We start from the raw sequence: 26,165 nt of genomic DNA, 5'->3' as shown, positions 1-26,165 counted from the left end.
AAAGGTGAGGGTATGACTCACTACTTGTCTTGAGGCCACTGTTGATGCTAAAACATTTCTCAAATCTAGAATAAAAATCACTAATATCTTCGTCTTGTTTCTGTTTACAGGCTGAGATTGCATCCCAGTCTTCTTTTCTAGTTGTCAATAATCTAGGTAAAACTTGTATTAATAATTCTGGTAATTCTTTACATTTCGCTCCAAGACCGGTACCTGGTACTCGTGCCTTGTCTTCAGCTTCTAGAACTGCCCAATCGATCTTTTTCTCTCCCACCTCCCATTCTTTTTCCTTGAGCTTTTCATACACCCCTGCGGGCAGCAGAACCTTTAACATTTTAATTATATCTGGATACGTGTATTCTCCCATACGGAGCATGTCTTTTAATTCTCTATGGAACCCTGCTGGATCTTTATCATGACAGGTAATTAATTTCTTCATCTCTAGGAGTTCCATCTTTGTAATCGGAGTGTAAACAAACACTCGTTCTAGTTCGCCACCCGTTCCTCTGACTGGGTGGACTTCTCGTAACGGATTCTGTCTCTCCATATAAAATGGTTTACTTTCGGGGGGTGAGACATGAACAAAACGCGGATTCAAAAACGTTCTATATTTGTGACGCTGTTCTAGAATGACACTAATTAAGTCGGTACCTAAACCTTTCCATCTATACTGAAGTAACTCGTTCAGGATATCATGTAACGGGCCTGGATCAGAGTGCTGACCCTCATACAATGTAATGAGGTGCTGAATCATATACATACCCGCCAGTCGTTGCTCGGCTGGGGGCATTTTCAGAAACATTTGTGCCACTATTTCGTCTGGAAAAGTGGTAGAATCAGTAATCCATCGGACTGCTGATCGGGCTAGTTCTTGTTCATGCATGGTACTTAACTCACTGTAACCGATTCGTGATTTCAGAATGTGATCGGTAGCTTGAAACACTTGTTCTAGAGAACCTTGTTCTGGTGCTGGATGATGGAAAATAGACTTGTGTTCTAGACGTAAATGGCGATCTGGAAATCTAGATTTTCCTACATACGCTATTCTGTCAGGATTCTCGTCGTCTAACTCTTCAGGATCAGAGTTACTTTCTTTCTCGCTTACTTGTGCTGCTTTACGCTGTTCGTGTAACTTTATTATTTCTTTACGGATTTTCTTGTACATACTCTCCATAGCACCGACGGTCTTGTGCTTACCCTCGGCTATATTATCACTCCACCTTGTCAGGGTTTTCATTTCAGCCGGATCTTTAGACGGGTAATCTTGTTCTCTTATTAGACAATTGATCAGAAACTTTAATATCATGAGCTGGGTCTCAGCTTTCCTTTGAGACATGGCCTCGCCAATGCTTTCTGGATCATCCCCTGTACGGATGAAGCGATATATTCTGTCTAGATCTTCTTTCATATTCGGTAAGGTGACTAGATACTCGGCCACCTTTCTTACACGGAATGAATATAAAACCATATTATCCTCGCCTGGGACTGGATCATAGCCGCATTCGGCAAGGGATTTTCTTATTTCTGCTACAGTCTGATGTCTGGGCGTACGCTGTGATGCTTGTATATGTAATTCGGCTGTCGTTAAACGCTTGTGTGGCGGCGGGGTTTGAGGAGTACCTCCCCCTGCGGCCCCTAAACTAGAGTCGTCTACTGAGGCTCTTCGTCCTGGCAGAGTGGGAAATGGAAATGTAGGCTGGACTTGTATGGCGGGCTGGACCGGGGGTACCGTAACAGGTACTCCGGTGTCTGGAGGAGCGGGAAGTGCCTGATTTACAGGGACTGGCGGAGCGCGAACAGGATTTGCATATTCTGGGACTGTGTCGTCCAAATAGGACGAAATAAAAATATCAGCTGCGGTCTGTTTGTGACGTAGCTTGGTCGGAACTAACGGTGGCGGGAAATTACTGGATGCCTCTGGGGTCGCTTTTGGCAAGCCCTCGGCAAGGAGAGGATACATACCCCTAATAAGGGCATGCCTCCGTCTGTCTGACTGTTCGGCTTTGACTTGTTCACCTATCTCGATTAGTTCTTTTTCATGGGCTCGTTCCAAGGATTCTCTACTTAATTCTGACTTTCTGATTTCTTTTTCAGTTCTTTTATGAGCTTCTTTGCGCCATAACTCGATGGCATCTTTCTGTGACTGTCTGGCTTTCTTTTTCCATAATGCCTCTTCTACTCGCATGATGCACTCGGCATCCCATGTACCCGATACGGGCCATCGGTACTTTTCTTCTAACTGTTTGGTATACTCTACCCATAAATCTAGATACAGTATGGCGCTTATGCCATGCTTCTGATACATAAAATGACCTGGACTGTCCCTAGGCGGGACAGGAACTGCTGCTTCCAGCAGACCCTTTCTAGTTTTTAACTGGCGTAACTTAGAAAACAAGGGCATGACTGGACTGTAATCTAGACACAATACAATACACAATGAACACGATACTTATTCCCCATTCATACCACGACATTAAAATACATGAAGAACATTTAAAAATAACAGTTCGAACAGAATACTACCTGGAATACGGAACACAGAATACATGAATTTTCTCGAGAACAGAACTGACTAGAACAAGAACTAGATGCACTGCTGAAACAGTACGAAACTTACCGGTCTCATAAAGAGACACGTCAGGACCCGCATCCACCGAAGTGGACACTTCGTTTGTGGGTCTGTGTACCACCAACCCACGGACCAGAGTCAATTAAATTGACCCTGTCTAGATACTACCCCAGTAATGGTACTCACCGGGCAGCAAGAACGGAAGGCCTCAGACTGGACTGGACCGCTTCGACGACGGACGACGAACTTCGGACTTCAGTTACGGGTGGACCTCCGGATACCTCGGACCTTGCACTCTCGGCTTGGGCTCTGGTCGGGACTCGCCGCGTTCCTCCACCGTCTCGTTTGGATGCTGGACCGCCTCCTCCGTTTCCTCCGTGGGCCTGAGGGATACTTGAAGCAGAAATATCTGCCGGTGCGCAGAAGAGTTCCGTCACGACTGCAGAGGGTCAGGGGGTCGGCGTGGCTTCACCGACGCGTGGGGAAAGGGCAAGTCCCTGTTCGGGCGCCATTATGTGGTAAATAAATAAATAATACCCTATTTTTGAATGCATAAATGAATAACAGATAGCTCAATAAATAAGAGTCAAGATTCGAGGTAGTAGGAGTTTGCAGGTTTATTACAGCATAAAGGAATAGGATGGCAAGGCCCAGCAGCGCTGCCGGGGACAGGATCGGGACAAGGGGAACAACTTTTTAATAACAGTGCATGAGCATATATACATAACGCAAACACATAGCATTACATTGCAATAGGCGTAGCAGTGGGTGGAGCAAAAGGCGTGACGCGTAGCAGTCGCGAAAGATAAGGGTGAAAAGAGGTGTAACAGGGCGTATACATAGACATGTGATGCAAACGTAACAGAATATGTCATGAATGGGGCGGAAACCATGGAGGGGGCTACCTGAGGAGCCGGGACCTCTAACCTGATGGTGCGCGCAAACTAGCAATGACGTGTTACTAGGAGAAGCTGGGGGCTATGAACTCTGTGCTAGGAGCAGAGACTGAAGTCTGGAGAGTCAGGGCGACATGTACCTAAACAGTATCTAGTATCTGATGTTTAGAGAACATGTTGATATAAACTAGAAGTCAGGAGGGGAAAGGCTAACTTGATTCTAAGACTGGACCATGCATTATTCTACATGTAGTGCGTGATGATGAATATTAAATGACCAGTAAATGCAGTATTTCTCTAACGTGGAGACATGAAGGCTAGACAATGACGGAAACTACCGATGCGATTCAGTAGCTTTAGGAATGCAGAGAAGGAGGACTGAACTGATAACTGGAATCATAACATATTCTTGGCAGACTCAGAGGCAGAGCCAGGGTGAGCCGGGCACTGCGAGGCAGGAAGTAAGTGAAGGGTCGAGGATACAGGTGGGGGCTGTATCGCTCCTCAGCGAGGCTTCAGGAGACAGGAGCTGAATCTTGTGTCCAGGCCCTTTTGAGGTCTAGAAACGGGGACTTTTCAATAGAATAACGTGCACACTGAGAAACGTGGCAACGTAGCTTTACATAGGCCTGATATTCGTAGTATTCACGAGAACTGGAAACTGGCATACTAGAGGTGGACACAACTATAATTGCGTCATTAATCGAACATAGGGAGTGCATATGCATATTTAATCATGCACACATAACATATGATGGATGACACGTAGGGACACAGAACATGGCAAAATTTACTTTTCCACACGACTCTGCCGATAGAGTTTTGCACCCTACGACACGCACCCTGAGTGCGAGCACTTTCTTGCCAGGTCTCTTCATGGTGGGCCATGATGGTCTGGTAGATTACCGCCAGTGTCATCTCACCTGGAGGTGGATGAGAGGGGTCAACTCCGTTCTTTTTCCCCATATCAGTGGTATTGCCTTCCAGACACGGCTGTATGGAAAATGAATAATCCCAGACTAATGACCCTACATCAGGGTGCGATGCTGATGCCCCAGAATCTTTGGCTATTTTTCTAACAGTACGAGATCCAAAGGGTGACCTCAGTGCTTCACTGATTCGCCAGTCGCCCAGCTCTCTGTCGTCCGTCCAATCCTTATCCTCACGACATCCTCCATTGATGAGCCTGTGTGATCGGATAAAGAGTAGAATTTATCCCCGCATTCTTTGACCCCATTTGAATGAGACCATAATTCACAACCTGAACACCTCCCCACCACTGGATAGTCCCAACTGCCCCGGGTCTAGCACCACTGACCCGGTTCCGATGCACTCCGAGCACCTTCCCATGGAAAGGTTGCGGGAATTTCCCACCATTTTAGATACAGATTTTGATAGATTGGCGCTTGGGATCACCTAGGGCTCCCCTCTCGACCCTCTACCCCAAAGATCTGGAAAAGTTTTGGAACAGAACTCTTTGGCACCCTGCGCAGGATCTGCAACCAATCCTTGTGTCGCGGATTTGTTCCAACTCCTTGGAAGCAGGCTCTCATCACCCCGCTGCTGAAAAAACCCTCCTTGAACCCTGAATGTTTGTCGAATTATCGGCCTATCTCCCTCTTGCCATTCCCGGCAAAGGTTACCGAACGCTGGGTGAGTTCTTGTCTCTCTAAACACCTGGAGCAGAATCACATCCTGGACGATATTCAATTTGGCTTTCGGCCAGCCCATGGCACCGAAACAGCTGTCATGACAGCCATGGAAGATCTTCGTATGCGGGCAGACAGGGGCCAGGCAGTAGCCTTGATCTTGCTGGACCTGTCTGCCGCATTCGACACGGTTAATCATGGGACCCTGCTGGAGAGACTAGGAGAGGCCGGGGTTGATGGTACGGCTCTGCTCTGGTTCCATTCATACCTGCGGGACAGGAAGCAGGCCGTGTCCCTCCCCCCATTCCAATCCGCCTTCGTCTCAGTGCCCCATGGGGTGCCCCAGGGCTCGGCTATCAGCCCCATTCTTTTTAACGTGTACCTTAAGCCCCTGATCACGTTAATAAAGTCCCATAGGTTAAAAGCTATCAACTATGCGGACGACACCCAGCTCATTCTCTCTTGGGAAGGGGAAGATTCTATCCCTCTAACATCGTTTCACGACTGCCTAAGAGATACGGCTGGTTGGCTGCACAAAAACTCGCTGCAATTCAACTCCTCCAAAACTGAGGTTCTGTTCTGCCCTGGAAGTCAAATCCCACGCCTGTTCCCTACCGAATTTTGGCCCCCGGAAGCACCGGAAAAACCACAGCCAGTCACCACGGTTCGCAACCTGGGTGTCACATTGAACAACAAGCTGAGTATGGAAACCCAAGTTGCAAAAACAGTGGGGACTTGCTCAGCCCTACTGCGCTCTTTGCGCAAGATTATGCCACTCCTTCCCGCACAAGCTCGAGCGTTAATAGTCAGGTGTACTATTCTTAGTCGCCTGGACTATTGTAACGCTCTGTTACTCGAGTCCCCAGCTGTGCTGCTGGATCGACTACAAAGAGTTCAGTCGGCCGCCACCAAGCTCGCTCTTGGCTGGACCAGGAGGTCCTCTGCCACACCGGCCTTGGCCGAGCTGCACTGGCTCCCCTTAAAGCAGCGAGTGGCCTTCAAAGCCCTTTGCCTTGTTTTTAAGGCTTTGCACGGAGTCGGACCCAGACCTTTGCAAGCCATGTTTTCCTGGTACACTCCCACCAGAACTCTCCGCTCTGCCTCGGCCTGCCTTTTCATAGTACCTAGATTCAACAAGGTCAGGACTGGGGGTAGATCCTTCAGAGTCGCAGCTGCAAAACTATGGAACAGTTTGCCCCTGGACATCCGCCAAATATCGCAACTACTTCCCTTCCGAAAACGTATCAAAACCTGGCTTTTTCCCTAAAACCCACTCACTTGCTACTCGTCCTCAGTCTCCTCACTTAGGAGTATTCTCCAGCGCCAGAATACCTGCAAGGTGACAGCCGCGCTATATAAATGTTTTAAATAAATAAATAAATAAAATAAATTTAAACCTGCCGTGTGCGGGGTTGCCTGAACGATCTCACAAGAGGTGCTCTCATTCTACTGTAACAAAGCAGGCAGTACAGCCCCTTGATCCCTGGGAGTTATCGTGATTCCTGTAGTTCCTGTGATCCCTGCGATTCCTGTACCCAAAGCTGGAACTACAACTCCCAGAGTTCAACTGGATTGTTGCAAATGAGCTACATGGACTGCGTTGCCAATGGGAACTCAACATTAATGTTCTCCAGTCCTACAATAAGTATCACAGGGCCATTTACAGAGCCCCCCTCCCCCCCTTGCCACCATCAGCCGCCACCAAGCTCAAAGAAGAAGAGAGACCCGCATCCGTTTCGATTGGTGCTATATTTACTGAAAGTTTTGATGATACTGTTGAAGATACGGCTGCTGGCTGAACTCGTTTGGTCTTAATACACTGCTATGGCGTTTTATTCCTCTCTACCGGCTTTTTAAACATCATCAGGACTGTGGTTTTAGGCTTCACTGAAGCTGGAACCAGAGCTTTGACCTGGGCTTGCTGTTTGTTAACCATTTCCTCACAAACCCCTGCTCCTGGTATCGGCGCTGACGTAAACTGCTCTCCCTCATCGGCTGCCTTCAAGGAACGACCTCCGCGAGCTATCGACATGCGTCCAGCAGTGCCCGAGGCAGAGTTCTTCCCCTGGGTTTTCAGTGGCATACCTTCAAACGAGAAGTCAGAGAGTTGCAAGACGAATAAGCCGCAGCCAGAGCAGTAACAAAGAAGCCTGTTCGTCGAGAGAGGATCCAGCGGGTCAGCAAATTCCGAGAGTTCAGAGATCACCAAAGCATCACGTTAGTGTTAATCCTCCTTTCATTGGTAAAAAAGCGATATGTTTATAGAATTCTAGTAACTAGGTTAGGTATGTTCTAATCTTCAGGAACCATAATACCTAGCAGAATGGCGAGTTTGACTGGGAGAGAGTGTTTCAGCCAGCTCGCCCGGCCGAGAGTCTGGCCGCCATCTTGTCTGTATGGACGAGTCTACTGTGTCACATTTACATTCCAGATCACAGGTCTTTGAAATGATTCAGAGATGAGACAGAATTAGGTGAGAGATCAAGTCATTATGCAGGACAATATTCTTTAGGGCTTATTTACAAGACTCTTGCGCCACTTTTGTGTTACTTTTCTCATGTTGAAAGTGACGCAAAATTGGCGCCAGGGGCTTGTAAATAAGGTCTTTCATTTCTAATGCATTTAATCTGAGGCATTGTATTTCTAGCTTGCTCTGCTTGCCTAGTGTAAACACTGTGGCCAACAGAGTTCATAACTTGAACTCAGCTTTGGTGGGTCACAGCAGAGTGGACAACAGCGTCCATAACTTTAAAAGAGAAAGAGAAATGATGTTATAGGGAGAGAGAGAAAGAGAGAGAAAACAACATTAAAACTGTGAGAGAGTTAAAGTTATAGATGGAGCAGTTAATAGTGGAGAAAATACTCGTAGCTCACCTTTTGCCTTGGTTGTGTGTCCAAGTATGTGCTGGTTCATAGTGCACCCTCCAGTTTAGTGATCTGAAATATAGTATATAGAGTTAGTCATAGTATAGTACATACAAAAGTGGCGTAAGGGGCTCGTTCATTTGCCTCTCAGACTGTTGTAATCTATCTATTGTCACTGCTCGGAGGTAATTGTACATACCTGCACAGTAAAGCTGCTGCACTCTACCCACTCTCTCTTTTCACAGATGACTTGTCGTTGTTTCGGAAAGAAGCCTTTTTGCTCACCTTGTGCCATTGGCGTGATTCAAAGAGGGTGCACCACGTGTTGTAGCAGCCTTCTCAAATGTTGTTATGATGGCCACGCATCATCGCAGAATCCTCGAATGTTGAGTTTTAGAGGTGTTGTGGGGGGGTGCCAATTTGTGAAACACAACCTCTAAGATAAAAAGGAAGTTAACATTCTGTGTAATGTTTTTATCAAAGGAGAAAGGAAGTGATAGAGTGACTGCAAAGAATATTCACAGCTCAACTTTCTGTCACCAGTGTGTTTTTCACCATGTGCTGGGACATAATGCACCCTGAAGCTCTACATCTAAAAAGATAGTAAAAGAAAGATGTTATGTTTGATAATTGTTACTATATTAATGTGGAGTTGAATAACATACATGTTCCCTCTCACATTTAAAAGAACTGTTTGTGTAGTTTATATTCCGGACGTTTGAATGATTATAAACACATTCCTGCTATTGGAAAAAAAATGCACATGTCATTTGATACACTATATAGGACTGCGTTTGTCTAAATTGCTGCGTCGCTTTTTTGTATCCAGTCTGCTGCAGCACATCGACTCCCTCCGATGCGCACCCAGGCCTCACTACTCACCTTTTCGTGGACAGGACACCTTCTGCATCATGTAGTCCCGATCTTCCACTAAGAAGTCTCATATATGGTGCCAAGTCTTGATATCGGTATAGCTGACGACATACTCGTGCGCCCATCATCATCGCAGGTTCCTCACCCGCTCAGTGCTTCTGATACCATTATCTCAGTGACTAAAGAGGCCACACATGTAGTGGTGGGCCCCCCTACTTGGTGGTTCGGGTCTACATGAGGCTTTGAATCAGTAGGATGGGCTATCACAGTGCTTGGGATGGGAGCAACTCTAAAATGGAGTAGAGCACGTGTGCCCCATCTTTTTTATTGGTAGGGTTACATGTGTTGTGACGCAGGTGCTGGATGGGTGTAGTGTGGGTGTATACCAGCCACGAGGGAGTGTGTGTGTACCGTTCTGACAACTAGACCTGGAACTAAGAAATCACTACAATTAAATCTGGGCACTGTTTCATTGTTATGTTTTCCTGAAAGCGTAAGTGGAGTGGGCTAACCTGACGTATGCCAGTGCTGCGCGAGGTACTGAACCATGATTCCGGAGCTATGGGCGTGGTCTCCTCATGAGCTATATGAGAAATCAAGTGATTTGGGTGTCCGTTTTGTAGTGCTGACATCACCCAGGACTTAAAAAGAAATGTGTCATTATATTTGTAAAGTCCCACTGATTGGCCAACATGGAAGGTACGGGGTATCACTGACTCTATATTCGTTCTTAGTTGCATACATAAAAGATGGTGGACATGACGCATTTCTGCGATTATGAATCTTTGTTGTACATTCAGTGGAGTGTTGTAGCTGTAGTAATACAGGGCTGTGAAAGGTTTAAGTTGCAGTTTTTGGCACATGAAGGGCATCTAATATATATATATATATATATATATATATATACGTATGTCGTTATTCAGGTACACTGTAGAACTTGGTGCTGGAAATCAGTGTTCGAGCCTCGGAGTTACGTCCACGTCCTGTTATTGTAGAGTAATGACATGATAATGACGTAAAGTAAGTGTGCCTGAAAATGTATTCGTTTTGGGTTGATTTTGCGCTATATAAATACGCAAAAAAGGAAAAAAAGGAGGAATAGCCCACACTTACTGTCACAGGTAAGATGGTTGCATACGCTATTTCAGCACAATATAATGTGGTAGGGGGGAGGAGCAGCCTTTTACAAACACAATAAATACACAGGCACAGATAGATAGTTGAAGTGGGTTCGGGCACGTTTGCTCGACTCCGTTTTATTACGTTGTTGTTGGTAAGAAGTAGAAAAGTAATCATGATATCATATACAGATATTTAATCATAAACGGTTTATGACTTCTGCTGTACAAAGGAAGGAGCATTGTATGTCAAATAATACACAGAAGATTCTATCGTAAAGAGTTCATGAGTTGTGGTGGACTGGCATAGGACTGACGTAGGGGCACTTTGCGTGGAGCCTGCGATGATGCGTAGTTCAGGCAGACCGCACTGGTAAAAATTTGTTTTGACTATTGACTATTGCCGATTATTTACAGTCTACTGAGTTAGTGGTTAGGCTGTTGTTTATCGTGTGCTCACCCTGCGATGATGCATGGCCTGAAATCCTTCACTGTTGCATACTGGAGTATATGAACTTTGAGGGAGGAAAAAAACTAGCATCGATGGATATTAATTGCTGTGAAAACTAGGTGTAATGATTGCTCGTCATAACAAATTACATGATTACTCTTCATGCAGTGCATTGTAACTTTCACAAATTGGGGACGTATGTCTGGTGGTGATGTTGAAGGTGATACCCCAGAGGTACTTGGTATTGCTGGTGGTGGAGGTACATTGTTGCGCAATCTTGTACATTGTTAGTTATCATAGTTCACATGATGCACCCATTGAAGGTGCTTGCACATACTAGCAGTGCAACAGCACTACTTTTTTTCTCTGCTTTAAATAAATGAAGGCTGAATTTGATGCTGTCTGTAGTGTAGATGGAAAGGTAAATTCAATTTGAGAACCCTACTGTGCACAGTGTACATAGAAGCTAGTAGTCAGTACAGTTCTAGAACAATGTTTTTTTCACTTATTGTAACAAAATCTGAATACATACAGTATAATTCTCTCTGCATTAAATAAATCAAGGTTGAATTTCCTACTGTCGATAGTGTAGATGCAAAGGTGAATTCAAGTTGTATACCCTGCTGTCTGCAGTGTAGATCTTAGGGTGGAGTGCATCATCAGCAAGTGGAAGATCGAAAATGTATGCAGCGTGCATTTTACTATTCAACTAAATGTATAAGTGATATAAAATAAGTTTTTTAAGGAAGCTTAATAAAGGGAATTGTGTAGGGTTTGATAGGTGTTATACTAAGGGGTCGATTAGGATCGCGGACGGACTTGAGTCCGTCCGCGACCCCAGAGTAGGAGGGAACATCCGCATGGGCTGCGGCGTTCCCTCCGTGCAGATTAGGATGTGACCGCATTGCGGCGGGTGCAGCTTCAAGCTGCACCCGCCGCAATGTTAAAAATGCATGCACCGCATTTGCGTGCACAAAGCGGCAGGCACCGCGCGGTACCTGCTGCTTTGTTCACGCAAATGCAGGGGGGTACCATAGGTACCCCCCATGTGCACCTCCCAACCCCCTTCACCCAGGGGGCCAGCAACAGGCCCCCGAAGTGAAGGTCCATATGCTTTTTCACGGCTGAAATGCCGCCGCGGAAAAGCATACATTTTACACCATCATAATATGGCTGGCGGTGTCTGATAGACACTGCCAGCCATGTTATAGCTTTTCCGCCGCGGTCGCAAGGCGACCGCGGCGGAAAAGCTGCGGACTGAAAAAAGATCCCCCAGCCATCCTAATCTGGCGGGGGGTCTTTTTTCAGTCCGCAGCTGTTTTCACGCATCCTCCGGGCCGGCGGTGGCTTCCGCCGGCCCGGAGGATGCGGGAAAACCGATATCATAATCGGCCCTTAGTTTGGTATCTTTTTTTATTTTAAAAATCTTTATTTTAGGGCATCAGAAAGAAAAAACAGAAACACGTTATATCAATTCCATGTATGACACCTATACATGCATTGTTATATCTGACACCCCATTTTAAGAAATACTATCACCCCCCGCCCCCACCCCACCCAGATGGATCCCATTGAAAGACTAAAGTATATCCAAATTAATCCATTTGGTTAACAATCCCCAAATCTTTTCTCCTTTCCTTCTAGCATTTCTACCCCTTCTTTTAAGCACTGATATTTCCCAATGATATACAAATAATAATTTAATGAACCAAACATGAATAGATGGTGGAGTTGGTTCCTGCCAATCTGCAGCGAGGCAGAGTCGCAACACCGTCATTGTAATAAAAACCCACTTACGTTCCGCCTCAATCACAGGTTGGTTAGAAATCCCCAACATAATAGTCTGGGGAGTCAATACAATTAGATAACCCAGAATCTGTTCTAAGCACTGTTCAATTTGACCTTTTAATTGAAAAAGACTAGGACAGGTGGTAAACATGTGTGTACTATCGGCCGCCAGTAATCCGCATTGACAACAGTTTATCCCGGAGGTCCACCCCATCTATGGATGCGGGTTGGCGTTAACACCAGGTTTTATACCATCATACTTGAATGTTTGCAGAGATACACGCTGTTTGACTGTAAAGAATAGAGTCCTCACACTCTCCCTGCCCAGCTTGTTATATTGTTTGCCATCTGTTAAAATGTTTAATTAGATCAGCAGGTCTTTTATCATTAACTATTTTATAAAAGGATGAAATTGTAGGGCAGCCCGCATTTAACTTCTCCAATAACGGGACTTGCAACCATATCCCAGCTCTCCTCATTAAAAAATCCCTGACCTGTAAATATTTGAAAAAATATTTATTCTCTAACTCATATCTATCTTTTATGTCCTCAAAAGACATTATAGCTGTATTAGGTATGAGATCCCCAATACAAAGTATCCCCGTATTCATCCAGTTTTTGAATGATGAATCTCGAAATATTTCGGGGAAAAGGGGATTCGTAAACAGGGAGAATAAATATGTAACCACCTGATTCCAAACATTTCCCTCATTGCTGTCTAAACCCGATAAGCACTTAGTAAAACTTTAAATTTAACCCTTTTGAAATAGGCAAAATCGATATGCAGCAATAGAAGGCCCTTCGCCTCTATCCCATAAATCATTTGGTAAATAGAAATCTCTGATGTATCTGCCGCGGTAGGATTTCCCACATTTAACATGTCCCGTATCTGTGTAAGAGTAATCGCCCAATAAATGCTTGAAAATTGTGGACCGACCACCCCCCCTATCTCTAGACAGATCCATTAATCTATGGGCCCTTCTAGGTCTATGTCCAGCCCATAAAAACCATGTGAATACTTGATCCAATTTCTTAAACCAAACTTTGTCTATCCCAACCGGGATTGCATGAAAACAATATATTATTTTGGGGAGAAATATCATTTTAATGATATTGCACCTACCCATTAATGTTAGATGTAGATTGTTAATCCTATGAGCTTCTAAGTTGATATTATGTAGAAGTGGCTTTAAATTAATCTCAACTAACTCCTCTACTTTTGAACTAATTTCTATGCCTAAATATCTGGCACTAGGAGTAATCCGATGATCAGCAAACCCTACGTTATCATTACAGATATTTCGCGTTTTTCCCTCATTTAAATGATATCCTGAGAACTTGCCATATTGCTGAGTTAGGACCTTAATCTGACATGAAGCCGGTTGAGGAGTACTTGTCACAGTGGCCAGTCATCTGCATATACCAGGATTTTGACATCGGCCCCTCTGCTTTTAATAGGATAGATGATTTCATTAGCTTGGATCTTCCTAATTAGGTGGTCTCTGTCTCGTGCCGCGTGTGATGTTAATTACTCCTGACTGTGCTCCCATTGATGTGACATAAGCCATAGGATTTTTTTGCATACTTTGAATCGCGCCAATGAATCCCTCCCCTATACCATAAATCCTCAGCGATTCCCATAAAAAAAGCCAGGAGACCCTATCAAAGGCTTTCTCCGCATCTAGCAGTATTAAAGCCATAGGGTCTCCTGTAACCTTGGTGTAGTCCTAGTTTGTTTTCTACTGAGTTAGTGGTATCTAAAACAAGAAGATTCTGTAGAGCCTGCGATGATGCATGGTCCTGGCAGGCTGTACTGATAGTAATGTTTTTTGTGTTGTAAATGGTGCCTTAGTAAGGCCATGTGATAATCATTTTTGGTGCACTGAGTTACTAGTATCTTTGGTGCTTAGCGTGTACATATTCTGCAACGATGTGTGATCTGGGGGAGAGGGGGGCACAGTATTTGGAGTAATGTCTTTTGTCGATTGGATTCTGCATGAATTCCACTTAAAAGTGATAGTATGCCTCATTGCCGACATAAAACTGTTCACTTTTCTTTCCGATGATAATTGGTGCACTGAGTTAGTAGTATCTTTGGCGCTGAGCTTGTATGTACCCTGCGATAATGCGTAATGCAGGGGTCTGTACAGGGAGCCATGTTTTTTGCCTACTGAATTCTGCTAGCCTACGGGGAAATGACTTGTGGTGCAGTGATTTAGTGGTACCGAAAGAAGTCAGCGTGTGTGTACCCTGTGATGATTTGTGGTTTGGGGGGTCGCAGTGGTATAATGTCTCTTGTCTACTGGAATGCGTGGTGTACAATCGTCATTCTATCTGAAAAAACCTGAACACATACAATACAATTGTCTCGGCATTAAATTAATCAAGGTTGAATTCCTTATTGTCCGTAGTATACATGCAAAGGTGACTACAAGTTGTGAACCCTGCTGTCTGCAAAGTACATCGAAGGCTGTAATTGACACGCACATCGAGGAAGTCTTGTTTTTGCTACATACTTTAACAAAATCTGACGACACAGTACTATTTTTGTGCGTTAAATAGATCAAGACTGAATTTTATATTGTCTGTAGTGCTTATGCGCCACTGGTATCAAGCGGTAAACTCTTTTGATCGCAGTGTACATTTGAAAACATAACTCACTACAGTCATTGAGGAATGTTTTTTGTGGCATCCTTTAAGAAAATAATCTTTGCCTTACATAAATCAAGGATACCTTGAATGCTGTCCGTAGTGTAGATGGAAAGCTGAATTCAAGTTGTGAACCCTGTTGTACGCAGTGTAGAGTTAAGGTAGTAGTCGACACAAAGATCGAAGCATGTTATTTTGTCCCAGAATCTGAGGACACAGTACAATTGTCTTTGCCTTAAATGAAGCAAGTCTTGATTCAACGCTGTCCGTAGTGTTGATGCAAATCTGAATTCAAGTTGTAAACCCTGTTGTACGCAGTGTAGATTGAAGGCAGTAGTCAACAAAAAGATCGATGAATGCTATTTTGTCACAGTTAACAGAATCTGAGGACATAGTACAATTGTCTCTGCCTTAAATAAAGCGAGGCTGGATTCAATGATGTCCGTGGTGTTGATGCAAAGCTGAATTCAACTGGTATCAAGTTGTCAACTCTACTGACCGCAGAATAGATTGAAGGCAGTTTTCAGCACAGATACTGAAGACAAATTTAGATCCAAAGTTGAATTCAACCTGTGAACCCTGCTGTCCGCAGTGTCAATGGAAACCACTAGTCGATACTGACATGAGTCTGTGGTGCTGTGGCACTGAGATCGCAATCGGCCTGTATCAAGGAAGCACACGGTCATGGCGGCAGCCACGTGGCAGGATCGGGACCTTCGCTGCGCCGCAGTCTCTTCTCTTTGCAGAAGTGAACCACGCCCAAGGTGTAGCCTAATTATTTATAGTCGTACGTTGACATTGTTTACGTTGGACTAGCCTACTCCGCTTCTGTTTGAAAGGTGGGGGTGAACACAGTTACACGACCAAAATATTTCCCAGTGTCTGAGATAATATGGTTGCATCCACCATTCAGTACACTACACGTATCAATGGTATATCTACACACTGAAAAGTTTTTGATTTCTATAGTGAATTGTGTTTAGTATTTCACCGGTAGTCTTCGCGTTGTGTACATTATTGTTGATGTTCAAGTTCTTTCCCTTATACATACTTGGTTGTCACATCTCGGTAGATTAAGCTAGTGTGCTGTTGAGGGGATATATTATTTTGGAAAGGTTCATTGTCCTGTTTTGCGCTGCCTCTGAGGTAGTAGGAAGGAGAGGTCCGTGGGGGTGGTTGTAGTGGTAGTGGCGCTGAGTATTGTGATTTTGTTGGGTTTCGAAAGTGTATAATTACAATCTCTAACACATATGCTCTTTAAACATGGGTGTGAATTTGATGTAATTCACGTAGTACATGTTCGACGTTCTTACAGTAGTTAAATGTTGATGTTAATTTGTTAGTGGTAAGTGGAACTATTGCCTGATTTTTTTACGTAGCATTGCAGATTTGGTTTCTGGTTCAAAATATGGGGAAGTGGTCAACATAATAAGTAGAAATATTCATTTAAAAAACCTTTGAAATTCACTGAAAAAAACATGGGTTTCAAGCACATTATAGTTAGGAATTATCATTTAAAAAACCTTTGAAATTGACTGAAAAACCATAGGTTTCAGGCAGGTTATATTTAGGAATTAGCGTTTAAAAAGCCTTAGAAATTCACTGAAAAAACCATAGGTTTTAGTAATGTTATTGTTAGCTGGACATTTCACTCATACAAAACCATTGAAATTCCTCTGTTATAGTTAGTTGTACTAACTGTTACTCTCGTGCCCGTAATCCATGGTGATGATGTCACATATTACATTATTCATGTCATGGTCTGTGACATCACTGATGACATCTCAATTGACATCACTGTTGACATCATCCACGTGACAATCAGATACACCTCATCATACACTACTATAATATTTCATCACTCACTGTAAAAAACTAGACTACCATATTTGAATCCATTGACACACTAATACAAGTATCTAAAACCCCACCCAGTCATTCTTAGATCTACACAAACATGTAATTAATTGGGATGGCGAAGACAGCGAAGATAGCAGAAGATCGAAAGATGATGCATCGCGAACACTTTACTACATTGACCAGAGTCCTTAGGGGCGACACCGCCAGTGTGTGAGTAGTGTGGGACCCCACCCCCATATGTAATTAATTATCTATGGATTCACTCATACATGCTGTCAATTATCAATTGAACACTATGAAATATACTTATACACCTATATTGGCATTACACATCAGCACACATCCTATTTACTTATGCAGTCATCCTGCTCACTTATGCAAACAATGGATCATACGTATATTTAGTGAGCTACACACTTATATAAACACCACTTCATTTAATCATATAGATAGTAACTCTTACTTAGTGTGTTATAAAATTACTAATACAAGTACACAGTTATCCATACAGTCACTCATTCAATCACTGAGTCTTATGTATACTTATTTATATACAACAAATGTCACATATACTGCCTTTTATTATTCTAGTTTGTTGGACATGTACCATTGAGAGATATATTTACTCATCAGCACATTCATATACATATTCACTCACCCAAACAAGTATTATAACATGTAGTCTTAACACACTTTTGCACACGTCACCTCAGGCCCCATCCCCTCCCTTCGCCCCTGTGTAAACGCACCCTGTGTCCTTTTTAAGTTGGGAGATTAAGTCCCCTTGAATCCTGAGGGTCCCTAGGATCCAACTAGCCCACTAGATACCTCCAGTAAGCATCACAGAGCTGCATTGCAGAGAGGTATAAAAAGGGGCATGGCCTCAGAACATCTCTCTGCAACGCAGCCCCCTGGTGTATACTGGAGGTTCCTGGTGGGCTAGTTGGCCCCCAGGGACACCTAGTATTCAAGGGGAATTCATCCCCCATCTGGGGGGAATGTTTGCTAAGTGCTGAATGGAGGGGGCGTGGCCTCCGGCGCTATGCCTGTATTTCTCTTTTTATTTTTTTTTAGAAGGGGGGGCTGCATAGACCCTGGGGAGCCCAGCCCCCAGGGCCTGCCCCCTATGTTTTTTAATGTAAAAACTTGGGAAGGGGGCCGCGTGGGCCCCCCGTCCCGAGGCCTTAATCATCCCAGGGGCATGGCCCTTTTTTCATATAAATTTTTGGGAGAGGGGTTGCCTTGCCCCCCTCCTTATGTACCCGGGGAACCCATCCCCTGGGGCCGCCTTTGTCGATTTTTTTTCTAATTTGAGATGGGGGGTCGCGTGGCCCCCTCCCGGGGCCCCCCTCCCAGGCCACTAATAGCCCCGGGGACCCAATACCCCGGGGCTGGCCCACTCCGTTGGGGACCGTGCGGGGGTCCCAAAACCCTCCACGGTCCCTCCGGCATTGCTTTTCCACATGGGGAGCTGCTAAGATGCAGCTCCCACTGTGGCAAAGCAATTTGCTTTGCTATTTGGAAGAGAGCGCAGGTTTCCTGCCATAGCAAACTACAGTGTGTGCACCCCGGGACACTGCAGGAGCCGGCCCTGGGGGGTGGTGGTCACCAGGGTCCTCGAGGGCTGCAGGAGGGGGGGCCGCACGGCCCCACTCCCACCTGTTTCAAAGCCCTGGGCGGTGGTGGTCCATCTCCGACCCCCCAATTTAAATTTTTAGAGCTCCGGGTGCTGAAAATGTAATGAGAATCTTACACAAAGGTAAGATTCAGGAACTTGTATTGCCCTCACTTTGAATACTAGTTTGTAAATAGGAACAATGGTGACTAGATATATTGTTTACAGTATTTTAGATATTGCAAACCTGAATGTTTGGAAAATCATATCCTCAGATATAAATATTGGGCCCGATACACAGCATTAACTTCAGACAAAACCCTAAACTTACTACTTTTGGTATTCACAGAATGCACTTACTACGGTATTCACAGAATGCACTTACTACTTTTGGTATTCACAGAATGGATTTACGACTACTAACTTTACGTCCGCACTCGGGCTGGAAATTCCGGCCTGGAGGCGGAGCTTCTGGCCCGGAGGTGGGGATTTAGCCATGGCTGAAATCTCCACCTCTGGGCCATAAGCTCTGCCTCCGGGCCAGAACCTCCGCCTCTGAGCCGCAAGCTCCGCCTCCAAGCTGGAAGCTTTGCCTCCGGGCCGGAATTTCGAGCCCGAGCGCGGACGTAAAGTTAGTAGTCGTAAATCCATTCTGTGAATACCAAAAGTAGTAAGTGCATACTGTGAATACCAAAAGTAGTAAATGCATTCTGTGAATACCAAAAGTAGTAAGTTTAGGATTTTATATTAAGTTAGTTCTGTGAATCGGGCCCATAGTGTTCAATACATCATGAGTAGGGTGAGAAGGTCTAGTTACATTATTAACGGTTATCATCACATGCCTGCAGGTGTGGTTACTTTCAATGGTTTTACTTTACTGTTAAATGTTGGTCTTTTGAGCCAACATTTTTATAATTGTTAGGTCTTGGCCTTGACAAGTGGTGGCAGTCCTATCATATTTGGTGTGCATCACTATTTACACTGGGAGAAATTCAGTTGTCTATGAATTGTTGTACTAGGCATGGTACATGCACATGGCTGTATGGTGGTCAGGTTTCTTTTGCAGCACACTTTCGGACTAAGCATTGTTTATACATATATGTAAAGATACAAATATGTCTAGTTGTTCATGACATGGACATATAGGTTACAAGATATTCTATATATATGATTTGCAGACTTGAGGAAGCCTGCATAGGGCGAAGCATGCTTCGGCTGTGGAACATTGTGTTTTGAAAAGAATAAATTCTGACTGATCTATGCTACGTGACTGATTGGATTGAAAATTCTTTTATAAGAACATTAATTGAAGAAGAGTGCAGATTCCACAAAGGATGAAAGTTACCCATAAGTGATGTGCCCTGGTGTTCCTTTGTTAAAGGGATTATACACATGTTGAAAGTGTAAAGCTTGTGAAAACAGCAAGAATCACAAAGAGTGCAAATTGTCCTCCGAATGCAAGCCTTATAAAATCACCAAACACATGTCATGCAACACTGAGTATGCGGTATACGCTTTGTTCTGCCTGTGTCAGAAAACCTACATCGGCAGTACCATACACAATGCTAAGAAAAGGGTGTTACAACATCTTTGTGCTATAAAAAATGGGGAGAAACAATATCCAGTGGCGCCACATTTCCAAATCCATCATAGCCAAAATAGTGATCCTTTGAATTTTTGTGTGTTGGATACAGTGAAAATTAATGAGAGAGGTGGCAATAGAGTACAAGATTTGCGACGCCTTGATACTAAGTTAATAATTCAGTACAGAACCCTAGTGCCAATTGGCCATAACTGTGATGAAGAACTTGCAGTTCATTTAGGCTAAGCAACATTTGATGTAAGATACAGTATCTTCTGTTTGTAGCATTGCATGTATAACATCACCTTATGCTCTTGGCTTTTGATATATTATAATCATTTGTTTAATGTAAGAATGCCACTGTTAAAGTTCAGATTTTTAAACTAGTGCACTGTGGGGTGTAGGTAAAAGGGTCATTTTTTATGAAAACTAATTTCACTTTTGTTTATCTTTATTACAGAAGATGTGTTCGTGGTAACAATGAAGAATGCTAAAGAACAATATTATCAATTCATTTAATTCAGCCCACTTAGGCAGAATTGCATTGTGCATGGAATTTTTCTGATAGACCAGCACTGAAGCGTGGGGCAAAATTAATAGTATACACTGAGCTTAAGTTTGGAATATATGTGTTGCACTGTCATGCCAGACACAAAGGTCGTTGAGTTATGCCCACATGGGCAGAGATGTGAACAGAAATAGCTGTTTTATGCACGGAGCTTAAGTTTGGAATCTATTTGTTGCAATGTAATGCCAGACCGAAAGGGCGTTTAATTATGCCCACATGGGCAAAGATGGGAACATAAATAGTTGTTTTTGATTTCCTGACGCTGTGAGTTTATATTATATTATTAAATCAGCACTGCGCATCCATAGATCGTGATTAGACAATCCTGTGTTATTTATGAATGTGCATATAATTCAAAGCCCACTGAGGCAGGATTGTACATTTTCATTTGCAACAGTGTTGTTGCTTTCATTTTTGAAATGTATTCAGTTGCCATGACCACGCCGTAACTTTGTTTAAACACCCATCAAAGCGATGCGTGTTCCTTGAAATTAAACAATTTACTTGAATATCTTTATTGTTCAGCATAATTGTACAATTAATAATGTTCAATTTATGTGACCCCTACAACATACTGTGATGAATTTTATGTTTAGCGATTCTGTGTGAGTTAAGGTATAATTGCGAAGTCTGTTTTCACTATCCATTGAAATCAAATCACATGTTTATTTAAATATTAGAAAGTAGCTACCACAGTACTCGTGATCAAGGAAGTGTTTCCTAAAATGCGTTGAGTTGGTCTGCCTTTGCTGAAATAAATCACCGCCTGGAAAGCATATTGTGTCCAAGGTGATACGGCATTTATATTGTGTTTTGAGGCGCACCTCCTCGCTGCGGGCCACAGTAGCAAGAGGAAGGGGAATGTCGTTCACAGTGCGCAGCACTGTTTGGCAGCCTTGATAGATATATATATAAATACCCCCAGAGAGACCAAAATTATATACATTTATGTTCTGTTGTACCGGGCTTCCTTTTAAAGCTAGCAAAGAAAATTTAAAAATATCAAATATATAAGCAAGCATAATAAACAACAACACACACAGTCGTAATGATTGAAGGGAAAAAAGAATTAAATGAAAAGATGATAAGATAACTATGTTATGGTCAAATTGGGAGTTCTATCTCGGCATTCCTCCTGTTCCTTCCTTCCATGGATGCTCCGTCCATCAATCTTAGGAACCACTGCCTGCCTGGCAGATGCGGATTGGTAAGGTAAATGTGAGTTGCTTTTCCCAGTATAGCAATAGGTAAAGGCTGGCCTGTAAGTGTAATCAAGGAGAAAAGTAAAGTTAAACTGCATAAATTAAGGAGAGTGCAACAAGAAAACTTTCAGAGGCGGCATGGCTAAATCATGTCTACTCTGTTTCCAGCATTAACCTACAACAACAACAGGACAGAGGAGGCCCGCAGCGCCCACCAAACCTCCACTTAGCTTAGAATTTGAGCCAGACAGCACTGAGCACACATACAAAGCAACATAGCATTTTACAAATTTAGGGGCCGATTAGGATGGCGGACGGACTTGCGTCCGTCCGCCATCCCAGAGGTGGAGGGACCGTCCGCATGGGCTGCGGCGGTCCCTCCGTGCAAATCAGGATGTGACTGCCACCCTGGCGGTCACATCCTGGATATTTAACATTGCTTGAAGCAGCACCCGCCGCAATGTTAAAAGTGCATGTGTAGCATTTACATGCACAAAGCGGCAGGCACCTCGCGGTGCCTGCCGCTTTGTGCATGTAAATACTGGGGGGTACCATAGGTACCCCCCATGTGCACCCCCCACCCGCCTACACCCTGGGGGCCCGCAACGGGCCCCCAAAAGCAAAAGTACACATGCTTTTCCACGGCGGAAAAACCGCCGCGGAAAAGCATGTTTACTAATGCTTCCTAATTTGACTGGCGGTGTCTGATAGACACTGCCAGCCAAATGAGAGCTTTTCCGCCGCGGTTGTAATCCGACCGCGGCGGTAAAGCTGCGGACAGAGACCAAGACCCACCAGCCATCGTAATGCGGCGGTGGGTCTTTGGTGGGTCCGCAGAGGATTTTCCGCCTCCTCCGGGCCGGAGGTGGCTTCCGCCGGCCCGGAGGAGGCGGAAAATCCTCCATCATAATCGGCCCCTAAGTAACTAAATGAATGGACCACTGTCAGTCATACCACCACACTCGCCTCTACCACTGCACAGACATATAGTTCTGGTGTGGTTGTTGTTGACTTGTTTTAGGCCACTTTGTGAAACATCCGAGTTATTCCATCAATCATCTCCAATCCTACTGACTGACTGCGAGCATGGTATGGTCATCATGGTATTCAACTTTGGCCAGAATCAAAATGCAATGGATTGGCGTAAAATAGTATGATTTTGTTATTTAACGACAAGAAGGGAAACATTGCCTTGAGTCACTTTTGTGTGTGTAGATTAAATACTAGTAGACATCATGTTCAACAACAACACAAACACCAATCACTCAGAGTCAGAGTCCAATGCATGCCATCATTTCCCTGTTCTTACAGGGAAGTCCCTCGAGACTTGGAAAGGGGGATAGCTATAGTCGGGTTTTTGGAGGGACTCGACGAGGCAGTCACACATTTCTTGTACTATTCTCCATCCACTCTCTGGCTTGAGGGAAATGGATTTAAAGCCAGTCAGGAGTGGACTGGAGCAAGACTCGGAGGAGTGGATTTACTTCCTCACTGACTGCACACAGTTGGAACTCCAATCCAGCAATAAAAGAGTAAGACGGTAGTGATGGATTTGTTGTGATTCGAACCAGAAAGAAAGAGACACAATCAAATATTAAAAGTAAATAAGCATGAAAGAAACTAACAAGTCAAAACCCTAGTTGTTGTCATGGAAGTAGAGCTTGTCCTCAAGCTCTGGTGGTTCAGCAGAAGTTGATCATCTAACACACTACTTCCATGACCTAAGTCGCCATCATCTTCCTGCTGTGCTACTTCAGGTATGGTGTAATCCGGTCGTATAAAGTGCTGATTATTATGAGCCAGATGAACAAAATTAGCCTATCATAATTATTAATTTCCGGCATTGATTTATCATCCTTTCAGCACTGAAGTTTACGCTTGTCCACTTCATAGGTCGAGTCAACTTTAGTTTGTAACGTGTACTAGGCTATCCCTGCCACCATAATGTTTTATTCACTTTAGCATTGCTTAGCATTCATAATCATGGTTTCTTGTTTGGCAGTCTTCTCCTTGTGTACTGTAATTCTGCTACTCGTTCCCTAGTCTCCTTCAGATGTCTGTCTCATTTACTTTTTTTGCAAATGCAACTGTATACTACTGCTACCTCCACAAACCATGGCACCTTAGGAAACCACACCATCACCATGCAGCCATTGCTTTGCCTAAACATCAATCACAGGTAAGAGAAGAAGTGTGGGGATGCAATAATGTATATACTAAGTAAGTTAATTAATTAACACAGTCAGTACTTCGCTACGCCCACAGAGTGGGCGTAGTGTTGCCTACTTCGCCCTTTGTGAAGTAGGCGTAGCAGGCAACACTAAGCCCACTCCATGGGTGTAGGAAAGTTGGCCGCCACCAGCCTCCCTCCCGCCTCCCCTACATACCTTATCGACCAAGACGGCGGCGCAATTAGAAGAGGGAACCCCGGACGCAGCGGACAAGGTAAGTGCTTGTTATTTACTTTTGTAAGGCTATTTAACAAAAATAGGGTATGTACGGGAGGGGGGCAGGTGGCGCGTAGTGAGGCTATGTGAAGTGCGTAGGTGGGCGTAGTTTTTCGCTCACTTCGCGTAGCTTCGCAAAGCCCCACTACGCCTACAACGCCCACCGTTACTTACTACATAGGGGTTTTAGTTGTAGAATACATAGGCTAGGAGGATAGACAGACAGTAGTATGACACGTGAGGGTACTGCATCTATCTGTTGATGTTTTACACTATTGGCAGATTTCAAAATCTGGCTGCTGCCCTGCAGCGAAAGGAGGAAACTAAGAAGACGACAAAATAGAGTAACCCCCCCAGAAAAGATTTACATCATATATATTATAAACCTATAAATAATGTATTCCCCTAACAAATAAACTAGAAGAAGAAACCCTCAACACCTGACCCACCCCTCTCCCTAACCCCAACAAATGTCCGGTAAATAAAACAAATGTACATAATTGTCCACGTCAAGAAGTCCAAATGTCCAAGAAGTTCAAAAACACTCAAATGTCCATCAACCCCAACATCCCACCTACCCATATTTTTTTTATAAAGGGGTAAGGGTCGAAGACTGAGGTCTAGCTGTGGGGCGTGCTGGCAAGTGCGCTCCAGGACCTCTTCCAGCCTGGCCTCTAGGCATGCCATCCATGGGAGCATACTGTGCTGAAAACTCCTTCAGGAAAAACAGGGGTGGGCGGCAGTGGTTGTTGATGATGATGGGTGGTGGGCGGCCACCAAAACATGGCACTGTACCACCGGAGGCACCGGGGGGCCTGGTTGGTGCTCTGGACATTGGAGGAAGCTGCAGCTGCCGCCTCCACCTCCTCTGCCAGGACAACCAGCCTGTGATATTCATCCCGGATGGCCTCAAGCTTCCGTTGCCATGTCCTTGCTGCTAAATCCTGCCTGTTAGTATGGGAAGGAAGAAAGAAAAAAGACAATTGTAACCAATACTCATAGCAAAACAGTAATACAAAATTACACACATGAAAATTATAGTGGCACAGTTGCACTAGCAGTTGTGGTTTCCTCCTCACTTCCTCAGCCCCTAAGATTTGTATGTGATGATTAGACTTTCAGGCATTAGGCACTATGGAGTAGACAAGATTTCTTCTTCTCTCTCTTGTTTAGCACAATTAATATTGTAGGTATGACAGCTCAGTCAGCTTGTGCCCTGGACATACCTACTCTTGTCGTAGACTCACATTATTTTACTACTGTCTGCAGGTGAGGCAGCTGTACTGCACAATTATCTATTTTTCCATTACGGCCTATCTCTGTTAAATCAATGGCAAATTCTCAATTTAACTTTCAACCCTGACTACTGCAATAAGCCATATGGTAAATGCTTAACATGAATGAAGATGATATACGGCACAACATTATGATGACATACTGATTTGTAAATAGTTAACCGTGCAGTCGATATGCCACCCATGGCTGAAACTGTCAAAATGACATGGTAGCGACTGGAGCGGAGGTGGGACTTGGACTTGGAGGGAATCGAATAATGATGGGTGGGTAGGGTACATAATACATCGTCATTCACAATATATATGATGTGCTTGCAAACTACTCTCAAGGGAGTTTTCCAATCTGAAATAAAACCTCAAACCTTTGAAACGAAAACCTTGAGAAAAATGGACCTTGTTCTTACCAGGGCTTTTTTCATTTATCATTGCATTGCTCTTCTAGCTTTATTTTATTCTTCAATCCTTGCCTATGGTACTTTTGCACAGTTTAATTTTCTTTTACATACTCTTCCTCCAGTCGTATGATTCACCTACTATGAAACCATCCAGGCATCCATCCATCCAAACATGGCTATTATAAACCTTTTACCGACAACATACATTTGTCATATAACTGGCCACCTCCCATGCATCCTTGCTTGCTTTTGAGCTTGATCCCCTCAAATCCCCTGGAGGATTCCTTTCACCCATACAGTTTTACCCACCCAGGCAGGCATCCTTTCTGCTTTCTTTCTTCTT

This window comes from Lissotriton helveticus, chromosome 7 (assembly GCF_964261635.1).
Source record: "Lissotriton helveticus chromosome 7, aLisHel1.1, whole genome shotgun sequence".
Taxonomy (NCBI): Eukaryota; Metazoa; Chordata; class Amphibia; order Caudata; family Salamandridae; genus Lissotriton; species Lissotriton helveticus.
Note: the sequence above shows the minus strand (reverse complement) of the source record.